The following is a 27,161-nucleotide window of genomic DNA, read 5'->3' as shown; positions in this document are numbered from 1 at the left end:
TAATTTAAACCCTTTTTCTAATGGAAGCTTTTTCCAATCTCTATTTCCTGATGTCTTCCCTCTCTTAATAGTTACTTATTTAGCTTATATATAGCTTGCTTATACATAGTTGTTTGTTTGTTGTCTCCCCCAATAGACTGTGAAATCCCTGATGGCAGGGACTGAATTTTGATTTGTTTTTTAACCCTTACCTTCCATTTTAGAATCAATATTCTCCATTGGTTCTAAGACAGAACAGCAGTAAGGTCTAGGCATAGGGGTTAAGTGAATGGCTCAGGGTCACACAGCTAGGGTGTCTGAGGCCACATTTGAACCTAGGCCTGGTTCTCAATCCAGCCAACAACTTAGCTACCCCCTTGACTTTCTGTCTTAGTACTATGCCTGTGGCACATAGCAGGTGCTTAATAAATGTTTATTGATTGATATCAGAAGCAATACATATTTTCTTTCTACTAAGAATGATGCCTCATATAATAGATAATGAATAGATTTAATTTGCCAAATAATTATTAAAAAATATTAAGTGCCTATGTGCAAGGTGGTATACTAGGTGCTGGAGACAAGCACAAAAAAAAGGAAACATCTGCTAGTGTCAAGGGACTATGTTCTACTGAGGTGATAGAACTCATTTACAAATAAGTAAATAGGTAGTGATGTGATTTTAACTGTTAGTGATGTAATTTTAACTGTTAGTGACATCTAACTCTTACCTTCTACCATACAATCAATATTGTGTATTATTTCCAAGGCAGAAGAGCAGTAAGGGCTAGGCAATGGGGGTTAAGTGCTTTTAACAAAGGTAGGGATGCTAAGACATGGAGGCGATGGAGTTTATTCCAGACATGAGACAACTAATTCAAGGGAACAGTCATAGGTGAGTAGAACAGGAGCAAGCCAGTTTGACAAGAATGCAGGAAAGGGAGTAATATTTAATAAAACTAGAAATGCAATTGGTATCCATATTGTGGAGGGTTTTAAATGCCAAGCTAAGACTTTTGTATTTTATCCTAGAGGTTATAGGGAGTTACTGAAGAAGAGTAGATCAATCACAGACTCCATAGTTCTGGGCAATACTATCCATCAATGCCTTAAGTCAGACACCAGTAGATTATTTTTGCTCTATTATGGATGATAACCATATCCTTGACTTGCTATATTAATTACTTTCTTAAAGTAGCCACACAGACTGGAGTAATTAGGAAAATGCTCTGCCTAAAATAAATTCACTAGATTGCTAGGAGGAGGAAGGCTGCTCCAAGCAGGCGTAAGGAAAGTAGGCTAAGATTTCATAGAATCATACATTTGGTGCTATAAGAAGACTAAATCAAACATATTAAAGATGAGGAAACTTGGTCCCAAAAGCTAAGTGACTTGACCAAAGTCACACAATGGGGGGGGGGGGGAAGAACAGAGAAGAGGGAGGCTATTTCTACCGAGCAGGCGAATCAGTTAATGATCGAATGAATGAACAAGCATTGCTTGTGTCCACTCTGTCCACGGCACCGGGCTCTCCGGAAACTAAGATATTATGCTCGAAGGAAAGCGCTGAGAGCACTCAAGAGGCAAATGTCCAGGAAAGATAAAGGTCCCCAGTGCACCTTGTTCTAAAGGCTCAGTCATGCTGGAGCAAGTTCAGAAAGCAATAGGAGAGGCCGGGGGGAGCAAAAAAGGCCTGAAGGAAAAGGGGATGTGTCTGAGGAGGCAAAGGGGGAAGAGATTACCGCGGTCCCGGGAGAGGCGGAAGAAGCTCGAGGCTGTTCCAGCCAATGAAGGAAGGCGGGAACCGCACAGCACTCCAGGCTTAGCCTTCAAACCCGGCTGGGCCTCAGTCTCCCAGCACACACACAAACTCAATTCCTCCCCACGTCAGTAATCCCCCTCCCGGGCACGGACAGCTTCCAATCCCCTGAGGCCGCCGCGGGGACGGAAAAGGGTTCGGGGATTCGGGCTCTCACCGCCGCGGAAGATCAGATTCGGCTCCCTCGACTATCTGCTCTTAGGCGGGGGAAGCGGAGCGGAGGACACAGTGCAGCCGGATAGCGCGAACACCCGAGGTCCTCGCCGAGGGCGCACACACTAAACCCCTTCTGCTCAGGAACCTCTCCTCAGCCGCTACTTACAAGACACAGCAGCTTTTTAGTTCAAACTGCAGCACACACGAGCCCGCCGCCGCCGCCACGTACGATTGGCGCAGCCCAACGTGTCATCGTTATTACGTCATGGCGCGAAGCTTTATGCCCCGCCCACCCCGGCCCGCATGGGCGGAGCCCCTTCTCTGCAGACTGTAGTGGCTACCGGGCTGCCAGGGGAAACGCTGAACGGCCTGGTTTTCGAGATTTGGGGCCGTTTTCTTACCTTGGGCTCAATTTCTTAATTTGCAAAATTAAAAGTTGGGCCAAGCTGTTCTAAGGTGTCTTTTAAGCCGTCTGGACTTTGCTTACAAATGAGCTCATGAACGTGTACAAGACTTAAAGGAACGTGCTCCCTGACAGACTTTCTGCACAACTTTTTGCTTAGGTCCTGTTGTCTTGCCCTGCCTTCCTTACATCTTTCTTTTTCCTCGGAGGAGGCTTTCTTGAGTAGAAACTGCAAAAAAGTTTTAGGGAGCGCTCGCCCCCCAATTTGATTTGTTGAATAGAAGAAAAGCTGAAGAGTTGCTGTAACTTTGAACTTGCCTTATTTAAAAGCCCATGGGAACGTTAGGTGTGGCTCAGGGAATTGCGCGCCAGACCTAGAGATGGGAGGTCCTGTTTTTCAGACTTGCTGAGTTTGAGAGGCCGATGGGAAATCCAAGTTAAGAATTTATGATAAATCTCAGAGGCAAGATGTGAACAAGATTATATTTTCAATATAATATCATTTACTTAGAATTTGTTCCAATTGTATATCTGTTTGATTTTAGATATCTTTTATCCTAATGAAATATATCGTAGTTTCAAGAATGAAAATGTTATATTAAACCAGTCAAGTAGATTTATTTTTTGTTTCAAAAAACAAATACCGGTGTGCTCAACACACACTCAAAAAAAATGAATAAAGACCAGAATTATATTTTTTATAATTATTTTATATATATGTATATATATAATTTTATAATTATAATTTCCCTTTGAGGTAAATGGTTTATGACAGTTTTCTGCTTCCTCCAAATTATTTAGATAGTATGTATAAAGAACTAGGTCAAATGTACATGTTGATTATTTCTTGTTTCATATATATTTTTCAACTGTGTACCATGTATTATAATAACCACTCTAAATTTCAAGGAGAAATGGATACAATAAATTACATATAGGTTCATTAAAAACAATTATACCTAATACTTTCATAAGGTTTTTCTAACTGCATTATCTCATTTTCATTTGATTCTCACAACTCAGTGAGGCAGGTGCTATGTCAATCTATATTCTATTGTCAATGTTTCAAGTAAACAAGCATTAAGTGTTTATTATGTACCTGATAAGTGTGCTGAGCAATGGAGATATAAATAAAAACCAAAGCAGGAACAACATATATTATATATATATATATATATGTACATATGTATACATTATATGTGTGTATATACAAAGTGAGAAATATGGTAATAGATACAGGGTGTCCCAAAAATCTTAGTGCCGCTTAAGCCGTTTAAGCTTAAAATTGCCCTCAGCCTTTTGGGACACGTCCATTATATATAAAGAGTAAATCATCTAAGAGGAGAATACCAGTTATAAATATAAGGTGATTTTCATGGATTTATCTTATACCCAGTTGCCCCTCATCATCATTTATTATCTCAATTTTGTTATGGATTTTAGATTTTTGGATAATCATGTCATTTAAAAATAAGAATTATCCATAGTTGTTCCTTTTATTTATTTTTATGCCTTATTGCTCTAGCTAGCATTTCTAAAACTACATCAAATGAGTCAAAAATTCAATACATATGAAGTGCCTTCTTATATTCCAGGTGCTGGAAATCTGTAGGTAGAGGGGATGAACATGGAGAAGGGACTTTTAGCATGGTGACCTTGTTCCTTTCATTTCTACCAGTTCCTGATCTCTTCTTCCCAGTGCTGTCCCCGGTCACTTGAATCCTGCGCAGGTGAATCTGAGGACTAGCATCTTACATTCCAGACTCCCAATTCCCAGAATAATCTGGCCCCCAAGATTGAACAGTTCTACAGGCTCTAGAGGAATGGAAACTGCACTGAAGCAGTCTTTTGGTTCCCTCTCTCTTTTTTTCAACCCCCTTTTCCCTGGTCCTGAGCTTTGGAAGACACCCTCAAAATTTGTAGTTTTTTTTCATTTCTACTGCCATCAACTTAGACCAGATCATCATCTCACATATGTCTAAATAGTCTTCTTGCTTGCAATCTCTCCCCTCTTCCCCCTTTATTTTACAAATGAAACAAATGCCCCAGAATACTAAGGGACTAGTCTAAGATATTGTTTTTCAGTGCTTTCAGTCAAGTTCATGTCTTCATGACCCCATTTTGGATTTTTTTTTTTGGCAAAGGTCCTGGACCAGTTTGCCATCTCCTTCTCTAGCTTATTTTACATATGAGGAACTAAGACAAACAGGATCAAATGATTTGCCCAAGGTCACACAGCTATTAAGAGTCTGGGGCTAGATTTGAACTTAGGAAGAGGAGTCTTCCTGCCTTCAGGCCCATCAATCTATCCACTTGTGAGACAGGAGAGCAAATCCATCATGCTGGAAGACCATCTTGAGCAGGGGAAGGGCAGGAAGGCGAGAAAATCCCAGAGAAGGAACAGAGGAACTGAGAAGATCCAAACAGTTGAACTCACTTCTCTTTTGGGAAGCCCACCAGAGAGGTTGATCTGAGTGAACTCCTGAGCCTGGAGCATCCTCCTGTGAAGCTGACTCCAGTATCCAGTGGAAGACAAACCAGAGTGAATAGGACTTTGCCAGAAAGCTATTCACCTCAAGATTTCCTCTCAAACCCTCTAGACAGCCTTGAATTGAATATCATAGTCACGACAACTAGGAGTCAGAACAGCTCTCACAATTGACCCCAGGGGGTCAGGCAGGCAAAGGCTGACCCTGCAAGATTTTGAGGAGAAGGGGTTCAATTGTTATCTTTAGGGACTTCCTATTTCCCACCTTCCTATTGCCTTATCCCACAAACTCACTTGCCCTACCTTTCATGTGAACCTTTAGAATAAATAGCTGTTTACCAAATCAAGTGCCTGATTCATAATATTCAAGAAGGGAGACTTGGAGTTTGAAGGGAGGAAAGTTCCAGTTCTCTCCTCAGAGAAGAAGAAACTATCTGTCCTGTATTTTTTCAATCAAGTTTCTGAGGGAATAGCAACCGGAGTGGGGTTTACCAGAGAAAGAGAGAAGGAAACCAATCTATCCCCTCTCTCTACCTCTTGGTTCCATTCCATCTCTACCACACTCTGGTCTTGCCTGAATTCAGTGGTGGGAGACTCCATTTCTCTTCCTCCATGCACCCCAGAATATAAAAGAATCCATCATCAACAATCACTGACTGGCAGTTGGAAGTGACTGTGTAGGGCAGCCATCTTAGGAGTATAGATTCTAAAACAACTACATACAGGATCAAGGCAGACATCTTGATTCCTATATAACAGAAAGAAAAAGAGGGATAGATTAAGGAAAGAGAGAATATGTTCCAGAAAGTGTTATGGACTCTACTGGTGGTAGCCATTTTGACATACTGGTGGTACTATTCTATATTTGCCACCATCACTAACATAATCAATGATATGATAGGAGCAGCAGTCAGTATTACAAAATACTTAGACCAGATACCACTAGAAATATGTGGTTAACAAAATGGCTAGCCCTCCCAGCTAATTATGGTTCCGTGGTAGTTATCTGGCAGTTATATAGCAACACCAAGAAGGGAATGAAGATAATTATGAGCAAAAAGATAACCAACAGCAACATAGATAACAGACTAGAGCTATTATTCTCCCAAATGACAACAATCACTGAGATGTGCCAGGAATTCACAATCAAGAAGAATGAGAAACTGGGGAAGGAAAAGGAGCTAGTTTCAAGGGAGGATACTAAGGATGTTGATAATGACAAAGACAAATGCAAAGACACTGAGACCTATTACAACAACTCTAACAGTAGAGGTGTGCACTGAAAAAATAATGGTAGACAAGCAGACAAACATTGAGCCTGAGGAAGTCCCAGGGGCACAAAAGATCATGCTTCTCAGGGATTATGCCAAAGTTACCCCAGACTCTGGTGTTCTTCATATGAAGGTGCATAAGTTTTTCAGCATCCAGGACTTGGATTCCCTGAAATGGAGAATGCCAAAATTTTGTGCTGAACCATTCAAATGTTTGAGGGAGTTGAAAAGATCATTTAAATTGTATCACCCTGATTTCCAAGATATAGAAATCCTACTCTCAGAACTATTTAGCCCCCAAGAACATACACAATTTATTAAGAGAACGAGGAAGAATGACAAACTGACAAGCTGGCCAGAATATTATGAGGATTTTGGTTTTTCAAGACCATTAAACATGACATTTTTTAAAAAGGCAAGAGAAGATTTGTTAGAGGCAATCAGAAGTTTTTGCAATAGACCAAATGCTTGAGGAAAATTTGATAGACTGAGGCAGGAGCTGTCAGAGCATCCTTCTGTCTACATCAACAGATTGATGGAAAATGATGAATTTTTGGGTTACATGCAGGATAGCCAATAAGCCATCCCCCCATGTAAAGAGGTAATTTTTTAAAGAATGTGTCCAACACACCTCAAGCATTTCTTCAAACACTTTTGTCCAAATTATGAAGCATTAAGTATCCAAGATCTGAGAGATTCTGCCACAAATTTGCATGAGACCCATACAGAGCAGCAGAAAGAAAAGGAAGGATTGAAGAAGAAACTAAAAGAGAGTAAAGAATCCCTTGGGCAGAAAGAGATAGAGGAGGTCAAGAATCTTGCTACTATCAGGACCTTCCCACACCAAAGAACACAATACCAAGCTAAGGGGCAGAGATAACAGAAAATGCTTTTTATACCAAAGAGTGGGAATATATAGTCAGATTCTGTCCCATGAAGGCAAAATATGAGCAAGGTTAACAGCAGAGGCTCACAATATCAAAACAGGGCTACACAGAACAGAGGGTACAATAACTATGGAAGACAGCAGACATACAATGACACATACAAGCCCAAATCTTGTGACCATTGCAAACTCAAAGAAGAGGCAACTCCCAATCTCAAGACCATGTAGCACCTGATTAGCCAGGGAGCAAAACCCAAGTATTTGGAGGTCCTTTCAAAAGGAAACCCCCAATATTCAGTATGAAGTCAGAAGAACACAAGACTTAATGCATAGAGGGTGCAAGGGAGGAAAACTGGGGATATGTCATAACAGGGAGGAAAATAGATCAAGTGATGGTGGAAATATTAAAGTCTGTAGACAAAGAAGGGAAGAAACAAGAATTCAAAACAGAGGGAAATACAGGAGATGGAGAGGGAATTACAAAAAATTTTCAGTGCCCTCAAGACTGTCTATGGGCCATTAAAACCCACCACCACTCCCTTGCTATCCTCTGATGGTGACACTCTCATAAAAGATAAAAAGGCATCAGCAACAGGTGGAAAGAACACTTCAGTCAGCTTCTCAACCGACCCTCTTCAGTCGACCAAAGCGCCCATGACCAGATCCCCCAAAACTGCATCATTGAACAACTTGATGTCCCTCCTTCAATAGAGGAAGTCCAAAAAGCCATTAAACAAATGAGTGCAGGCAAGGCACCCAGTAAAGACGGGATCCCAACCGAGGTGTACAAGGCCTTAAATAGAAAGGCGCTCCAGGCATTCCACATAGTGCTGACCAGCATATGGGAAGAGGAAGACATGCCCCCAGAACTCAGAGATGCCTCCATCGTAGCCCTATACAAGAACAAAGGTGCACGAGCAGCCTGTGACAACTACAGAGGCATCTCACTACTCTTCACTGCTGGAAAGATCCTCGCCCGTGTTATACTCAACAGACTCCTGTCATCTGTTTCAGAGCAGAACCTGCCTGAATCACAATGTGGCTTCCGACCAGATCGCAGCACCATTGACATGGTCTTCATGGTGAGGCAAATGCAGGAAAAATGCTTTGAGCAGAACCTGAATCTCTACATTGTCTTCATATACCTGACAAAGGCATTCGACACAGTGAACAGGGATGCATTGTGGGTGATCCTCAGCAAGCTTGGTTGCCCAAGCAAAATTCGTCAAACTGATCCAGCTCTTTCATGTCGACATGACAGGGGAAGTCCTATCTGGTGGAGAGACTTCCGATCACTTCAACATCTCCAATGGCTGTGAAACAAGGCTGTGTCCTCACTCCGGTACTATTCAACCTATATTTCACTCAAGTATTATGAAATGCTGTGATGAATCTAGACCTGGGCGTCTACATCAAATACCGACTGGATGGCTCACTATTCAACCTTTGCCACCTGAGTGCAAAAACAAAGACAACAGAGAGACTCATCCTGGAAGCTCTCTTTGCAGATGACTGTGCTCTCATGGCCCATCAAGAAAATCATCTCCAAGCCATTGTGGACAGGTTCTCTACCGCAACAAAACTGTTTGGCCTGACTATCAGCCTTAGCAAAACAGAGGTGCTGTTCCAACCTGCACCAGGGAGGGCAATGAACCAGCCGTGCATTACAATTGATGGCATGCAGCTTTCTAATGTCAACACTTTCAAGTACCTGGGCAGCACCATCGCCAACAACAGGTCCCTAGACCCTGAGATCAATGCTAGGATCCAAAAGGCCAGCCAGGCACTCAGGCGGCTGCGCTGCAAAGTCCTCCAACACAGAGGTGTAAGCACTGTGATGAAGCTCAAAGTGTATAACTCAGTGGTCCTCAACTCGCTCCTGTACAGTTGCGAGACAAGCACTGTACCGGAAGCACATGAAACAGCTGGAGCAATTCCACCAACACTCCCTCTGGTCAATCAAGAGGATCCAATGGCAGGACCGAATCACCAATCAGGAAGTCCTCAACAGAGCCAACTCCACCAGCATCAAAGTCATGGTCCTCAAAACCCAGCTACGATGGTCTGGACACATCATCCACATGGACCCACAGCGAATACCAAGACAGGTATTCTATGGGGAACTGTCAGCTGGACTCAGGAAACAAGGTTGACCAAAGAAAAGATTCAAGGATCAGCTAAAGTCCAACTTGAAGTGGGCTGGCATCACACCAAAGCAACTAGAACTCGCTGCCTCTGACAGAAGTAGCTGGCGAACCCACATTCACCATGCCGCCTCCACCTTTGAAGATGAGCAACTTCGACGTCTTGCTGCTGCGCGTGAACGCCGACACCAGGCCACAACCGCACCTCCCATAACAACTGGAGTCCCATGCCCCATGTGCCACAAACTCTGTGCCTCAGCCTTTGGACTTCAAAGCCACATGAGGGTACATCAATAGATGATAATGCACAAAGACAATTGTCATTCTCGGTCACCGAGAGACTACCACTATGAGACATGAAGAACAAAGTATTTCAATCACATAGGGAAATAGAAGGGAACAATGATAAAACTACAGAGTAAATCAAGAAATGTCTAGAAAATTTCTTAATATGTAAATATGGATTGGAATGGAGAGCATAAAGAATTGTAACAAATCCTCCAGTCAAAAACAGCATCACAAAATAACAGTAACAATGAAGGAGCATTACATTGATTCTCTAAACCCCAAAGACAAAGTAGCAAACAAAAACTGTGAGACAGTCCAGGAAAAATTCAAAATAGCAAACCCCACTACACATACATTCATACCCCCACCGGCAAAAGGGCTTAACACTCAAAGAAGAACAAGAGAAGCTAGAGGATAGGGAAAACAGTTCAACCTTAGACCCAACAGCAAAAGATTGATCCCAAACCAATGAAAACAGATATGGAGAAGGGATGAGCACAGGTCAAAATCTATTCCATAATGACAAGCTGTCCCTTGAATCAGAAACTTCAAAACACTCTAGGAAGATGGTTAAGGGAGAAAAGAATAAAGAATTAACAGATAAGAACTCTCTAAGTAGCTCTGAGCCTCAGAATTCTAACAGGCTAAATACAGGGCGACTGTCTGACTTGACATTCTGAAGCTGTCACACTATCCTTGAGGCAGACTCCCAAGCTGAAAATAAAAGGGGAGAGAACCAAATCATCAAAATTTCACAATGAGGGGTAGAGAATCACAATCCAAAAGAAGAGGAAACAGATTTTATCAACAGAATACACAGAGTTCCACCATATTAATGAGCAAGAGTTGGTACAGGATTTGGGGAAAATAGGGCAACTGAACGCTATGGTACCAGTCCTGCAAGAACATCATACTCAAGAACCTTTTGTATGGATTAAAGTTGAGGAACAAGACTATAAAGCTCTTATTGATACCAGGGCAACAAGATTTGTTTTGAAGTCATTACCAGGGGACAGTACCATAGAGGGATCAGTTAGAGTAGTAGCTGGAGCCACCGGGGAAACACAGTGAGTTCCAAAACTGGAACCTAAGATGGTGAAACTAGGTCTTTTATCTATAAATCATACATTCTTATTGATACCTTGGAATCCCTAAACCTTTTGGGGAGAGACTTCCTATGTAAAATTGGAGTGACCATACACTGTGAGCTGTTAGGGAAAATAAATTTGCACCTACCAAAACAATCTTTGAAAACTATCCACTGTTGTTCTTAGGGCAATTAGATGAAACACCTGACAAGCTGCACACAGAAACACCAATGTTTGATATTCCCCAAAGACATCCTACAGGGCATATGGGTTACACATCCAAACTATGCGGGGAAGATAAAATCAGAAATACCAGTGAAAATTGAAGTTAAGGAAGGAACACCTTTTAAGATTTCTCAATATAAATTAAGCAAAGAGGCTATAAATGGTGTAATACCTATCAACAGTTTGCTGGAGCAGGGTATATTAAGACCCATGATCTCAGAGTGCAATAGCCCAATACTGGCTATCAAAAAGAACAAAAAGAACCCAGATGGATCAATTTCTTGGTGATTCATGCAGGATTTGAGGGTGATCAATGATTTTTATAAAGAAAACTTACATGATCACTCCATCTCCAAGTGCCATTATATCAGAAATACCAAGCACAGCAAACTGGTATACAGTTATTGACCCCGCCAACATGTATTTTATGATCCCGCTGCATCCAGATAGTCAAAATATTTTTGCATCCCTATGGGGAGGGGGATCATCAACTCTGTTGGACTCAACTAGTTCAGGGCTGTTGCAAAAGCTCCTCAATATTTTCCAGTTATTGAAGAGAGATCTAGAATCTATCAAGTTCAAGCATAGCAAGATAGTGCACTATATGGATGATCTTCTTGCATTCCCAGATGCTAGAACATGATTGCAAGACTCAAAAATTTTGCTCATAGAATTATACAAGAGAGGACATAAGGTCTCAAAGAAGAAATTACAATGGGTCTCACCAAGAGTAGAATATCTTATATTCATCTTAGAAAAGGGCACTAGGAAAGTCTCCAATAAGAGAATAGCTGACATCCAAAAGCTGGGAATCCCTAGAACAAAAAGACAACTTGGAGCGTTCCTCGAGTTTTGTGGTTTTTCAAGGCAGTGGGTCATATGTTATTCTAACATCTCCAAATGTATCACTGATTTAACAAAGAATGAGGTAGATTCTACCCCTGCAACTTACAAAGAACACTTGCATGCTTTGTCACAGCTGAAGCAAGCAATTTTATCAACTCCAGCATTAGGACTATTCAAAAGAATTCCACCTATTCATCCATGAAGCAAAGGGGATAACTTCTGGAGTCCTAGCCCAGAACTTTGGACTGCAGATTAGACCAATGGCATACTATAGTACCATTCTAGACTCAGTAGCCCAGGGAATGGTTCATTGTCTCAGAAGCATAACTGCTGCTATGATGGTTAAAAAGGCAAATGATTTAGTGCTGGGATGCAGATTACATGTCCACTCTGCACATCAAATTGACAAACTGTTGAAGATGAGTGACATGCAAGCATTTACACCTGCAAGATTATCCTACTGTGAGGTCATATTACTAGGAAATGAAAATCTGTTTTTACATCGATGTGCTCCATTAAACCCAGCAACCCTGATACCTGATTTGCCCTTAGGAGAGGAACCGTTGCACAATTGTACACAAGTTATAGACATAGTGCAGAAGTCTAGACAGAATTTGAAAGACACTTCCCCTCATCAATCCTGACTTAAGAGTTATTTTCAGATGGATCCTCTTATGTACACAAGGGCAAAAGAGTTACAGTTGCATCTGTGGTCACACAAGATGAGACAATGGCATGCTTCTCTGCCTGGCCATGTCAGTGCTCAAGGAACAGAACTCAAAGCTCTCTTCTTGGGAAGAGCTAAAAGAATCAATATATTTTTGTGACTCACAGTACGCATTCTCAATTTTGAATGGAGTAGGAGATATATGGAAGAACAGAGGGTTCATTACAACTGCTGGAAAGAAAATGACATATGGGAGGTTTATATCTCAATACTTAAAAGCAGTCCTTTTGTCAAGAGAAGTAGCAGTCATGCATTGTAGAGATCACTCATTTGGCAAAGATAAGATATCCCAGGGTAACCATAGAGCTGATAAAACAGCAAAATATGTGGCTAGATTTGGTCCCATACAGGTGCTGAACTTCTCTCTAGTTGAACAGCACGATATCACACAAGCTTACAATGAAGGGGAAGTTCAGTAATAGAAACAACAACTAAGAGAAAAATTGGTAAATGTGATCTGGATAATGGAAGGAGGGAAACACATTCTACCCAAGATATTATACCAACATCTCTGCAATGTCACACACTCCAGAGGACATTATGGGTTATGGAATTGTTAGACAAAATCAGATGATTTTGGGTAGCCCCAGGGATATCTTCACATGCAATAAGAGTGCATAAAGCCATGTGACCTTTGCAGATGATTCAATCAAGGTCATTTGAAAAGCAAGGCATTAGAGGGTAGACCACCACTAGCTTTCACACTCTTTGAATGCTTGCAGATAGATTACATCAACATGCCTAGTGACAGAGGATATAAGTATGCTTTAGTGGTAGTAGACAGATTAACCCAGTGGACAGAAGCATATCCAGCTAAAAAGAATAACAGAGACCTTTGTGGTGAAGACACTCTTGAAGGAAATAATCCCCAGATATGGCATTCCAAACAGTATTGACTCAGATAGAGGATTCACTTTACATCTAAGATCTTGTAAGAAATCCTTCAAAATCTGGGCATAAAAGGGAATCTACACAACATCTATCATCAAGAAAGTTTAGGACAAGTCAAACAGATGAACAGAGAGTTAAAAACCACAGTGGGAAAATTATGTGCACAAGTACACCTAAACTGGACAGAAGTTCTCCCACTTGTACTTGTCTACCTTGGAATGAAGCCCAGAGGAGATCTGCACAAATCTCCATATGAGATACTGTTTGGACAACCTCTTTGGCATGGCAGGACCTCAAAACCATCTTACATTTCCTTGCTAGGAGGAGAATGCCAATTGTACACCTATCTGAAAGAGACACAAGACAGGCTAAAAGAACTGAGAAGCCTAGGATTGTTGGCACAAAGAGTATCATTGGACTTTTTACTCTATAATATCAGTCCAGGATATATGTGAAAAACTTCACCAGAAGCACACCAACAGAACCAAAGTGGAATGGATCATTCGAAGTTGCTATCACTACTCCCATTTCAATTAAAATTATAGGGAAAGAACCGTGGTCCCATGCTTCTTGTGTTAAACACCACTTTGTCTCAACTAACCCAGAAGAAATTGATACTGAAATTGCCCCAGATCACACACAAGATGCTCAAACCCAAAGAGAAAGTGACCATGAGGACACACAAAATAACCCCATAGAAAGTGATGCTGAAGTTGATATGGCAGATTAAAGACAGACATAATCCACAAGGAATAATATTTATCTAACTCTCCATCTCAACCCTCAATCATTCTAAATCACAATACAAGAAAAACATGACAGACATTCATACACACTAATACAAACAAGATAAATTTCATAAAAAAAGTGTTACTCAGACTCACGCAATCTGAATCTTTCTTACACACACACAATGGCAACTACTCTTTCACACATGCATGCTCCTGTATAAAAAAAAATCTACAATCAAGGTGAGATGACAGTCAAGACAGGGTTAGCTGCACAGAGGAAGAGAGCAGGACCTGAGATATCTTCCAGAAAACACCATAAACTGCAAATGGACATAAAGAACACAGGAAATAACTGTTACCCAAGAACTATATAGGAAAAAGAACTTCTATAAAGCATGTCATGTAAGATGAATTTCCATATACATTAACATCACATTAGGGAAATATACACATATACACATGAATCCTGGAGAAGAAGAAAGAAAGATATTATCAACAGGCAAAATGTGAAGAGGAGAAATCAGCAAGAGTGTGAGTATGTGCATCCAACAGTACATATTAAGAATACAAACATGATGGCAAACTGATTTCTATGAATAAGGTTCCCGCAGGACTCAAACAAGCAGAAAGACAATACTTTTCTGTCTGGTTGACTACAAAGCAGAACTTAAGTCCTGTGAATCTTGAAATTTCTCAGACTTGTGAATGTTAAAAAAATGGGGAATTTTTCATTGGGACAATTCCCTATTGGGACCATTCCCCATTTGGACACTGAGAACTCTACTTAGATCAAAAATGTGAAGACCTCTACTCCACCCGTACTTAAGCCTGCTTTAGGGGAGAAAAACTCCTTGCTGAACAATGAAAAGTACTTAAACCCATACTTAAGTCATGCCTATTTTTAGAATTAATACAAAGGGGTGCGAAGTACCTATAAAGGTCAGGCAACTTGTAAACTTACATGGGACAAAGAGGTGAGAAACTTACTCAGAGATTCTAGCCTACTCAGGTGTGGATTACTAAAAGGATTAGTCTACCCAGGTGTGAATTCAGAATGGGCTGTCCTTTGGAAAACGTCTACTGTGATTGGTAGATGGAAGAACTTAGGGGAGGTGACATAGGAGAAAACCCCCTATATAAGAAGAAAGACAGTCTCTAAACAGGCTCTAAGGAGGCTGTTAGAAGGAGAGTGCTCTAAGGAGGAGGCTGTGAAGAAACAGTCTCTAAGGAGTCTCTTGGGAGAGGCTCTTGAGGACAGTCAGAAGAATCTCTCTCTGGAGAAGGATGGCTAGCTAAACTGGTGTCTATATTCTTGCTTGGACAGATCTTGTGGTGAGTGATTAAGGACTGACTGATCTCTCTCTAAAGACTCAGGTCTAGGCCATGTTGGCTTAAGGCCCTTCAAACTTATTCCTTTCTTACTCTTTCTCTCTCTCTTTAATTCCTCATTGTATTATTAATTAAAATCTCTATAAAACCCAGCTGACTTGGGTATATTTGAATAATTGGGAATATTTCCCTGGTGACCACCTTATATTTGATTTTAAAACAAGACACTGTAGTGAAAACATATTTTCTGCGGTCACAATTTACTCATCCACTTTTATATCTATCACAATTTAAGTCTTCCACCATTTTAATCACTACAGTTTATGACACCCAACCATTTTAATTATTAGAGTTTATGGCTCCCACTCTTTTAAATGCCACAGTACACATGTAATATGTATGTATCATGTCATAATAGTACAATAAACATGCATGTACATAATATGAAGTCACTAACAGACTAATTTAGCATAGGAAAGAACTAATATATTTAACCTTAATAAATTAGGGACAGAAATAGAGTACAAAAGGGAAGTTTAAATAACTCAGTTAGTTAGATACAGGGAAAAGATAAAATAACCTTAAAATATACATGTAAAATCTTATAGAATTTTAACTAATATGAAATTTCTCCAAACACCTTACATATCTACTACTTAAAGCTTTTAGCTTTCACAATTGTATAACTTTATAAGACTTTATTAGAGCATTTACAAACATTGTTGCAGACTGTTTAGATATTTTGTTAATCCCCAAACCAGAATTATTTCATTGTATCAAACCTTTGTACCCACACACTTAACCCAAACTGCTTTTCTGAAACCTGATCTTAGTTTAGGAATTAGCCAAGATAAATTAGGTTAAGATTAAAGACATAGGTTAGGGTTAAGAGATTTTTTTATTTTGGGAGGAGAATAGAGGAGATAGCAAAGAGATAGAGAGATAGAATAGTAGAGACAATAGACATAAAGTAAGTATTGCATTCAAGGCAATGAGAAATGTCAAATTGACAAATTCATGAAAAACCAAAAGGGGGATTTCTAAGAGAGGAGAGCAAATTCATTATGCTGGAAGACCATCTTGAGCAGGGGAAGGGCAAGAAGGAGAGAGAATTCCAGAGAAGGAACAGAAGAACTGAGAAGATCAGAACAGTTGAATTCACTTCTCTTTTGGGAAGCCCACCAGAGTGGCTGAGTGAACTGATCTGAATGATCCTCTGAGCCTAGAGCATCCTCCTGTGAAGCCTGACCCCAGTATCCAGTGGAAGACAAACCAGAGTGAATAGGCCTTTGCCAGAAAACTATTCACCACAAGAAGACTTCCACTCAATCCCTCTACAGTCTTGAATTTAATATCATAGTCAGGACAGCTCTCACAATTGACCCCAGGGGGTCAGGCAGGCAATGCCTGACCCTGCAGGATTTTGGGGAGAAGCAGTTCAATTGTTATCTTTAGGGACTTCCCATTTCCCACCTTCTGATTTCTGGAGGGCAAAATGGAACTTTGCTCAAAGAACTTTAAAACTGTGTATGATCCTTGACCCAGTAATACCATTACTAGGTCTGTATTCTTTGGTATTTAAATTAGTTGTGGGGCTTAAATTGTTGTAGATAAAAGAGTGGGAGCCATAAACTATGAGATTTAAAATGGTTGAGGTCTTAAACTGAAGTGGTTAAAATAGTGGAAGATATAAATTGTGATAGATATAAGAGAGGGTGAGTAAGTTTGACCGCAGAAATATGTTTCACTACAGTGTCTTGGGTTTAAAATCAAATATAAGGTGGTCGCCAGGGAAATATTCCCAATTATTCAAATACCCAAGTCAATTGGGTTTTATAGAGATTTTAATTAACAATACAATGAGTAATCAAAGAAAGAGAGAGAGAGTAAGAAAGGAATAAGTATGAAGGGCCTCAAGCCAATATGGCCTAGACCTGAGTCTTAAAAGAGAAATCAGTCAGTTTTTTATAACTCACCATAAGATCTGTCTAAGTAAGGATTTCTAATGACAACAGGCCAGCAGCATCTCAGCTGCTTTCACCAGCTCCCTCCTCCATCTGAATGTTTCAGAATCAGTCTCCTCAGAATGAGTCTCTCCAATCTGAATGTTTCAGAATGACTTCCCAGCACTTCCCTGAGCTCTTATTTTTAAGGGCAAAATCTCTTCTGTCACCTCCCCTAAGTCCTTACATCTACCAATCACTGTAGATGTTTCTAAAGGACCGCCCATTCTTAGTCCACACCTAAGAAGGTGTGGATTTTTGAGTAATTCACACCAGGAAAGCTCTGAGTAAGTTTTCCAGTTCTTTGTTCCTTGTAAATTCACAAGTTGCTTGACCTTTATAGGTACTTAGCTTAAGAAAAGTATGGGTTTAAGTGTTTTTCATTGTTCTCAAGGAGCTCTCTGTCCTAAAGCAGTCCTAAGTAGGGTGGAGTAGGGATATTCCCAAGGCAAGGAGCCCCCACACTCAAGTAGAGTTCTCACCATCTGCTAGGGAATTTTTTTAAGTAGAAGATTCCCCAATGGGGAAAACCCATAACATTCATAAGTCTGAGAAATTTTGAGGTTTACAATTCCAAAAAGATTTTTTAAAGGGGAAAAGGAGCTTTTTGTGCAAAAATATTTTTAGCAGCTCTTTTAGGGGTGGCAAAGAATTGGAAACTGAGGGGATGTCTAGTCACATCTTAGAGCCAACCATGGCTTTTCATTTTGTCTGTGCAGTTCAGGGAACCAAGCTCTGCTATCTGTCTTGTGACTCTTACTTAGCTTCCCTTTAACTGAGGCTGGTCTATAATTCAATTTCCTCAATGGTATCTGGCCTCCCTCCAGGTCAACAGGAGATGACATCAAGAGACAGGAGAGAGAAAAATTTTCTTTAGACAATGCCCGCTGTGATTCTATTGGGAAATCAGCATGTTAATATCTCCTCACTGGAGATTAACTCATCAAGTCTCCCTAATGAATCATTTCACATATGCAGTCTATACATCTAAAGATTTTCTTACTAGAGGTGTATATTGAACCTTACATAGAATGAATTACAACAATTTGGAGGATAAGAGGGAAAGAAAGGAGAGAAAGGGAAAAAAGAAAAAAATGATTGATAGGCACCTTGACCAAAACAACAACAACAAATCAATTAGAAGGTATTCCCCTGTGGCATAAGGGTTTACATTCAGAATCAGGTTTACTCACCAAAACTGATCTAGAAGCTCCAGTGTCTAAGAGGCAATCATAATAAGTGTTGCCAACTTTCAGGGTCACTTTTTATTTTGGGGAGAGGAATGACCTGGGATAACTGGCATTAAAATATCAGAATTTGGGAAATCAAAGGTTTCAATCTCCGACTCCAGAGTTCTTTCCCCTACCCCCCCACCCCACCCCAGCACACATACATGACCCTGAAAGTTGGAAATGCTTATTATGATTGCCTCCTAGACACTGGAGCTTCCAGATCAGTTTTGGTGAGTAAACCTGATTCTGAATGTAATTCTATTGGTTCTTTAAATATAGTAAGTGTGACTTCTGGGTAAACATGGCGGATGCAGGACATTTCCTCTCCTCGCCACCTACCAATATAGACTACCTCAAAAGGCCAAAAAACCTAAATTCATATGAACGAAAGGACTCTACAGTAGGTCGCAGCACTGAAGGCATGTGGGATTTGGGCATTTCCACACTATAAGGGGGTGAAAAAGTTACCACCAAAAAGTGAGCTGATCTACCCTCCCCCACCCCACCAGAGTCAGAGCCAGCATGCGCTAGAATCAGTGAGTGAGTGAGTGAGGGGCACCTCTAAATCAAGTGAGGGACAGCTCTAGGTCCTTGGCAGCTGAATAAGACCACCAAAGACCTACCATTGAGAGCAGCTAAATCTGAAACCCCAGCAGGAGGAAGAGTGCAGACTGTGGGTGCTTGTGGGGAGATGGCACAGAGAAGGGCAGCAAACAATAGAAGCTACCAAGACTCAAGAGGTGGCCTCAGGCAAAATCCTTGCTCCTTAGCTCTATACACAGAGAGCCTGCCCTCCTCACTCAGATTTCTGACTGGAAAGGGAAGGAAAAACCACCATAGTGATGGCAAACAGTGTCCAGGAACAACTTCCCAACACCAAAAAACAAAACAAAACAAGAAGAAAGGGTTGACCCTGGATAATTTTTACAGAGGAAAAATCCAGACTACAGAGGAAATAGAAGAGGAAATACAAATAAATGCACCCAAACCTTCCCCAAAAAATGGAAATTGGCTACAAGTTCTTGAAGAAATTAAATTGGAGCTTATCAAAAAGATGGAAGCTTTCTGGCAAGAAAAGTGGGACATAGTTAAAAAAGAAAATAACAGTTTAAAGGACAAGAACTCCCAATTGGAGAAACAGTTGGAAGCCACAAAAAGGATAGACCAAACCGAAAAGGAAAATCAAAAGATTATAGCAGAAAAACAGGCCTTAAAGACCAGAATTGGTCAACTGGAAGCCAATTATCTTGCAAAACATCAAGAATTAATAAAGCAAAGTCAGAAGACTGAAAAAATAGAAAAAAATATATAGAGTAAGTGTGTCAGGAACACCCCCAAATATCCCCAAACTCTCTCCTCTTCTGTGTTCTGGTGTTAAGTGGACCTGTTCATGAGTGTAGCCAGGAGGCCTATTATGTTGGCCTTAGGATAGTCAGCTAAATGCAGAAATAAAGAAAGTACCTTTTATATCTCTTATTTTCCCCTCTTTTTCCTCCTAATTTTGATTTAATAAAATTATTAATTTGCTTTTAATCTTGACAAAGGAATAACTGAACAATTTGTGGCATATGATTGTAATGAATTATTATTATTATACTATAAGAAATGATGTGATGGATAATTTAAGAAAGGCCTGGAAAAACCTACATGAACTGATGCAAAGTGAAGTGAGCAGAACAAGGAGAACATTGTATACAGTATCAGCAATATTATATGATAAACATTTATGAATGGCATAGTTATTCTTAGCAATAATGATCCAAGAAAATCCTCAAGGACCCATGATGAAAAATGCCATCTACCTCTAGGGGAAGAACTCATGGAGTCTGAAAGCAGACTGAGACACATTATATTTCACTATATTTCTTCTCTTTCACCCAAAAACTAATATGAAAAGATGTTTTATGCTATTGCCAATCAGATTACTTACTGTCTTGGAGAGGAGGGAAGGGAAGAATTATCTCAAACTCAAAGAAAATGAAGGTTTAGATTTTTGGTTTTTTTTCTTTCAGTAATTGAGTTAATAAAGTAGGAAAAAAATTTTTTTGTTGTTTTTCAGTTGTGGGTAACTTCATGATTCTGTAGACCATAGCTAACCAATACTATCCATGGAATTTTTTGGCAAAGATACTGAAATGTTTTACCATTTCCTTCTCCAATGGATTAAGGCAAACAGAGATCAAATGACTTGCCCAAACAGATTAAATTAATTGCCCAGGGTCACAAAGGCAATAGGTATTAGAGGCTAGATTTGAACTCAGACCTTCCTGACTCCAGACCCTATAATCTATACACTGAGCAACCTAGATGCCTCATCAAGAATATATCATACTGGATCAGCTATGTGACTCAATGGATAGAATTCCAGGCCTGGAGATGGGAGGTCCTAGGTTCAAATCTTGAATCAGCCACTTCCTAGCTATGTATCCCTGGGTGAGTCACTTAACCCCAGTTGTCTAGCTCTTACAATCCTTCTGCCTTAGAATTAATACTTTCTAATTTAAAAAAATAAAGTAGGGGGCAGTTGGGTATCTCAGTGGCTCAGGCCTAGAGACAGGAGGTCCTAGGTTCAAATCTGGTCTCAGACACTTCCCAGCTGTGTGACCCTGGGCAACTCACTTAACCCCATTTCCTTGCTCTTACCACTCTTCTGCCTTGGAACCAATACATGGTATTGATTCCAAGATGGAAGGTAAGGATTTAAAAAAAATTAAGTAAAAAAAATTAAGTAAAATTTTAAAGTAATTAAGATAAAGGTTTATAAAAAAGAAAGAACATGTCATACTCGACTAACCTCATTTTTTTGGACAGTTATAATATTAGTAGATCAAGTTAATACTTTAAATATAGTATACCTAGATTATAAACTCATAGATACCCTAAGGAAACAAACCTCATTTAACAAACTCTATTGATAAACTAAATCAGGGTACAGATTAAATTACATTTAGAGGATTCACAAATAGGCCAACTGGGGAGGAGGATTTGCATGTTGCCAAAGAGTCAGGAATAGTCTAGATTCTTCCTCTAGTTTCTCCTCTAAGGAATAATTAAAGCCTTAACTAAATTTTTGCTTCTTAAAGGATAATTTAATATTAATCAAAACTTGCAGGAAGAAAAAATGGAATTAAACAATTTTCACAGCAATACAAAATTCCTATGATTATCCAGATGAGACATGAGAATCTGATAGGGTGCTCAAGGGTAGCAAGAAGGAGAATGGCATACCTGTTACATTTTGGAGTGGTGGTTAATGTTATTTAGGTCACTGCAGAGATGAACAAAGTTGAGTTAGGAGCCACAGTGTACTGATTCATTCCTCTGGTGAACTTCACAGTAGGCTCTACCAAATGCTTACATCATAAAGCCTCAGTTTATTTTCTGTCTCTAGAGTAACAACTGGAAAAGGATGGATGAGGTAAGAGAAAACATCTGATAAAATTTTGTATGCTGTTATGGTGAGCAAGATGGATAAATGTGGGCTCAGTGTTATTACTATTAAGTAGATTGGATATTGTTTAAATAACCAAACTCAGAGATAATGGGTTGATGGGTTAATGTTTTCAAGGAGGGAGATTTTTAATAGACTGTGGTAGAGTTTTGTTCGGCATCCTCTGTTGTTAAACATTTTTACTTATAAATGAAATAAATGTGTTGTCACTTTTCTGACCCTCACTGGCTGGAAGCCACGTGTGTTAATATTTCATCCCACCCCAGGGTTCTCCGGGATCCTTAAAAAGTTCTGTCATTTTGTTTTTCAGTTATGTCTGACTCTTCATGATTCCATTTGGAATTTTCTTGGCAAAGATATAGGAGTGGTCTGCCATTTCCTTCTCCAGCTCATTTTACAGATAGGAAACTGAAGCAAACAGACTTAAGTAACTTACCCAGGGACACACAGCTAGTAAATGTTTGAGGTCAGGGTTAAACTCATGAAGATGAGTCCTATCCACTGTACCATCTAAATGCTCACATTAAAGGATCTTAGGGATATGGTGTATCTCTCTGACATTGGTTCTAGTTCTCACTAATGGTGTACAGATTTTGCCCTCTCTTTACCTTTTCCTTACAGTTCATTTTTCTAGCTCCCACTCTATTCTTCCTTCATTCCCTAGCCTTGCTGCTTATCACCATGCCCTTAGCTTGATTTCTTTTTTATCCTTCTTATTGTGATCCTAGATAAGCTTTCTGATATTCTCTGATCACCTTACCTAATGGTGATTTCCCTCATCTCTATCCCTTCTCAACTCTCCTCTCACCCCTTCTAGTCTCTTACCAGATTATAATTGTCTTTCTTATGGTTGGCTACACAATGGATGCCTCATGGGCCTTATTTTATGCTTCATCCAATTGTAGCATATTACTTTCTCCTAATGAGGAGAATTAATTACATTGTGTTTTCTTTTGGTTTCAGACTAAGATAGTAGAGCAGTAAAGCAGAGCATTTATGAAGATGTAAAATCACTAGATGTATTAAAAGGCAGGCTCAAAGACAGGACAGGAATATTTCCCGTCCCAGAGAACAGAATGCAGAAATATGAAGAAACTTCTTATGGTAAGAAGACATGAGAAAAAGCTCTTTTCCATGATGTGAAATATCAGGCAAGTATCAGTATCAGTCATCTCCCACAAAAAAATCCTCATGAAGAAGAAAGAACATGAATGTAACAAATATGGAAAAGTCTTTTTTGATCATCTCTTTCCTACATGTGCAAGAAAATCCTACTGGATAGAAACCTTACAAATGTGATGAATGTGGAAAATCTTCTATTAACTCTTCATCTCTTACTCCACATCTGGAGTGTTTATGGAGAACCAACATCTCTGGTATGAGGGCGTGCTGAGCCCTTCTCAGGGCTGCCCTTTGATGTCTACCTTTCACCCAGCACTTACTTGTGGCTCCAAGAAGTTGTAGCAGGAATAGTGGCTATACCCTTGTAAAACTTTCTCAGCAGATGGACCAAATCAGGTTGAGGGTAACTGATAGGCTTCAAGCCCTTGGTGAATTAGAGGAGTGCCTACCCCAAAGATGTGAAGACTTCCCCTGGGGGAATGGGTGGAACAATTTGTTTCAATGACCATGAAACAAGTGCTTTGGAGTACCAAGAGCTTGTTTACATATCAAAGATACAGGTCATTTACTGCATCCTGGGTCGTCACCTGTTTTCCTGACTTTTGTCCTGCCACAAGACTTTGTGTTTTTATTTTTTTTTTTTTTAATTTTAATATTATTTTATTTGGTCGTTTTCATACATTATTCACTGGAAACAAAGATCGTTTTCTTTTCCTCCCCTCCCCCCCCCCCCCCCCCCCCCCGCCTTTCCCTCTCCCATAGCCGACGCATGATTCCACTGGTTATCACATGTGTTCTTGACTCGAACCCATTTCCCTGTTGTTGGAGTTTGCATTATAGTGTTCATTTAGAGTCTCTCCTCAGTCTTATCTCCTCCAACCCTGTGGTCGAGCAGTTGCTTTTCAGCGGTGTTTTTACTCCCACAGTTTATCCTCTGCTTGTGGGTAGTATTTTTTTTTTTAGATCCCTGCAGATTGTTCAGGGAAATTGCATTGATACTTATGGAGAAGTCCATCACCTTCGATTGTACCACAATGTATCAGTCTCTGTGTATAATGTTTTCCTGGTTCTGCTCCTTTCGCTCTGCATCACTTCCTGGAGGTTGTTCCAGTTCACATGGAATTCCTCCACTTTATTATTCCTTTTAGCACAATAATATTCCATCACCAACATATACCACAATTTGTTTAGCCATTCCCCAATTGAGGGGCATCCCCTCATTTTCCAATTTTTGGCCACCACAAAGAGCGCAGCTATGAATATTTTTGTACAAGTCTTTTTGTCCATTATCTCTTTGGGGTACAAGCCCAGCAGTGCTATGGCTGGATCAAAGGGCAGACAGTCTTTTATCGCCCTTTGGGCATGGTTCCAAATTGCCCTCCAGAATGGTTGGATCAATTCACAACTCCACCAGCAATGAATTAATGTCCCCACTTTGCCACATCCCCTCCAGCATTCATTACTTTGCATAGCTGTCATGTTAGCCAATCTGCTAGGTGTGAGATGATACCTCAGAGTTGTTTTGATTTGCATCTCTCTGATTATAAGAGATGTAGAGCACTTTTTCATGTGCTTATTAATAGTTTTGATTTCTTTGGCTGAGAATTGCCTGTTCATGTCCCTTGCCCATTTGTCAATTGGAGAATGGCTTGATTTTTTGTACAATTGATTTAGTTCTTTATAAATTTTAGTAATTAAACCCTTGTCAGAGGTTTTTATGAAGATTGTTTCCCAATTTGTTGCTACCCTTCTGATTTTGGTTACATTGGTTTTGTTTGTACAAAAACTTTTTAATTTGATGTAATCCAGATTATTTATTTTGCATTTTGTAATTCTTTCTAATTCTTGCTTGGTTTTGAAGTATTTCCCTTCCCAAAGGTCTGACATGTATACTATTCTGTGTTCGCCTAATTTTCTTATAGTTTCTTTCTTTATGTTCAAGTCATTCATCCATTTTGAATTTATCTTGGTGTAGGGTGTGAGGTGTTGATCTAAGCCTAATCTTTCCCACACTGTCCTCCAATTTTCCCAACAGTTTTTATGAAATAGTGGATTTTTGTCCCAAAAGCTGGGATCTTTGGGTTTGTCATATACTGTCTTGCTGAGGTTGCTTGCCCCCAGTCTATTCCACTGATCCTCCTTTCTGTCTCTTAGCCAGTACCAAATTGTTTTGATGACCGCTGCTTTATAATATAGTCTGAGATCTGGGACTGCAAGACCCCCTTCCTTTGTATTTTTTTTCATTAATTCCCTGGGTATCCTTGATCTTTTGTTTTTCCAAATGAACTTTGTTATGTTTTTTTCTAAATCAGTAAAAAAAATTTTTGGGAGTTCCATGGGTATGGCACTAAATAGATAGATGAGTTTGGGTAGGATGGTCATTTTTATTATATTGGCTCGTCCTACCCATGAGCAGTTAATGTTCTTCCAATTGTTCAAGTCTAGTTTTAGTTGTGTGGAAAGTGTTTTGTAGTTGTGTTCATATAGATCCTGTGTTTGTCTCGGGAGATAGATTCCTAAGTATTTTATTTTGTCTTGGGTAATTTTGAATGGGATTTCTCTTTCTAGTTCTTGCTGCTGAGCTGTGTTGGAATTATATAGAAATGCTGATGACTTATGTGGGTTTATTTTGTATCCTGCAACTTTGCTAAAGTTGTTGATTATTTCAATTAACTTTTTGGTTGAATCTCTAGGATTCTTTAAGTAGACCATCATGTCATCTGCAAAGAGTGATAATTTGGTCTCCTCCTTGCCTATTTTGATGCCTTCAATTTCTTTTTCTTCTCTAATTGCTACTGCTAGTGTTTCTAATACAATGTCAAATAATAGAGGTGATAATGGGCATCCTTGTTTCACTCCTGATCTTAATGGGAATGGATTTAGCTTATCCCCATTGCAGATGATATTAGCTGATGGTTTTAGATATATACTGTTTATTATTTTTAGGAATGACCCTTCTATTCCTATGCTTTCTAGTGTTTTTAGTAGGAATGGGTGTTGTATTTTATCAAAGGCTTTTTCTGCATCTATTGAGATAATCATGTGATTCTTGTTGGTTTGCTTGTTGATGTGGTCAATTATGTGGATAGTTTTCCTAATGTTGAACCAGCCCTGCATCCCTGGTATGAATCCTACTTGATCATGGTGGATGACCCTTCTAATCACTTGCTGGAGTCTTTTTGCTAGTATCCTATTTAAGATTTTTGCATCTATATTCATTAGGGAGATTGGCCTATAGTTTTCTTTCTCTGTTTTTGGCCTGCCTGGCTTTGGAATTAGTACCATGCTTGTGTCATAAAAGGAGTTTGGTAGGACTCCCTCTTTGCTTATTATGTCGAATAGTTTGTGTAATATTGGGGTTAACTGTTCTCTGAATGTTTGATAGAATTCACTGGTGAATCCATCAGGCCCTGGGGATTTTTTCTTAGGCAGTTCTTTGATGGCTTGATGGATTTCAATTTCTGATATGGGATTATTTAAGAAAACTATTTCTTCTTCTGTTAGTCTAGGCAATTTATATTTTTGTAAATATTCATCCATATCACCTAGATTGGTAAATTTATTGCCATATAGTTGGGCAAAGTAGTTTTTAATGATTGCCTTAATTTCCTCTTCATTTGAGGTGAGATCCCCCTTTTCATCCTTGATGCTATTAATTTGCCTTTCTTCTTTCCTTTTTTTAATTAAATTAACCAGTACTTTGTCTATTTTGTCTGTTTTTTCAAAGTACCAGCTTCTAGTCTTGTTTATTAGCTCAATAGTTCTGTCACTTTCTATTTTATTAATTTCTCCCTTAATTTTTAGGATCTCTAGTATGGTTTTCTTCTGGGGGTTTTTAATTTGTTCATTCTCAAGTTTTTTGATTTGCATTTCCAATTCCTTGGTCTCTGTCCTCCCTAATTTGTTAATATATGCACTCAGGGATATGAATTTTCCTCTAAGTACTGCCTTGGCTGCATCCCATAAGGTTTGAAAGGATGTTTCGCCGTTGTCATTTTCTTCAACGAAATTGTTAATTGTTTCTATGATTTCTTCTCTAACTAAATGGTTTTGGAGTATCATGTTATTTAATTTCCAGTTAA

At 39.6% G+C, this 27,161-nt stretch overlaps 1 protein-coding gene across 5 annotated transcripts in view; it reads right to left on the bottom strand.

Annotated features, from left to right (window-relative positions):
- MIS18BP1 (MIS18 binding protein 1) overlaps positions 1 to 21,841 on the bottom strand; it is a 91,711-nt gene extending 69,870 nt beyond the window's left edge. For 2 of the 5 annotated variants that reach the window (XM_007476560.3, XM_056813752.1), the window contains exon 1: positions 1,956 to 2,114. The gene's annotated coding sequence lies outside the window, so the exon portion shown is untranslated. Of the gene's footprint in view, positions 1 to 1,955; positions 2,215 to 21,734 lie in introns of those variants that run through there. The other 3 variants (XM_007476561.2, XM_007476559.3, XM_007476562.3) reach the window with 3 other exon arrangements.
- Between the last annotated feature and the right edge of the window lie 5,320 nt (positions 21,842 to 27,161).

Source organism: Monodelphis domestica, chromosome 1, assembly GCF_027887165.1.
Source record: "Monodelphis domestica isolate mMonDom1 chromosome 1, mMonDom1.pri, whole genome shotgun sequence".
Classification (NCBI taxonomy): domain Eukaryota; kingdom Metazoa; phylum Chordata; class Mammalia; order Didelphimorphia; family Didelphidae; genus Monodelphis; species Monodelphis domestica.
This window is presented reverse-complemented; position numbering and strand designations above follow the sequence as displayed.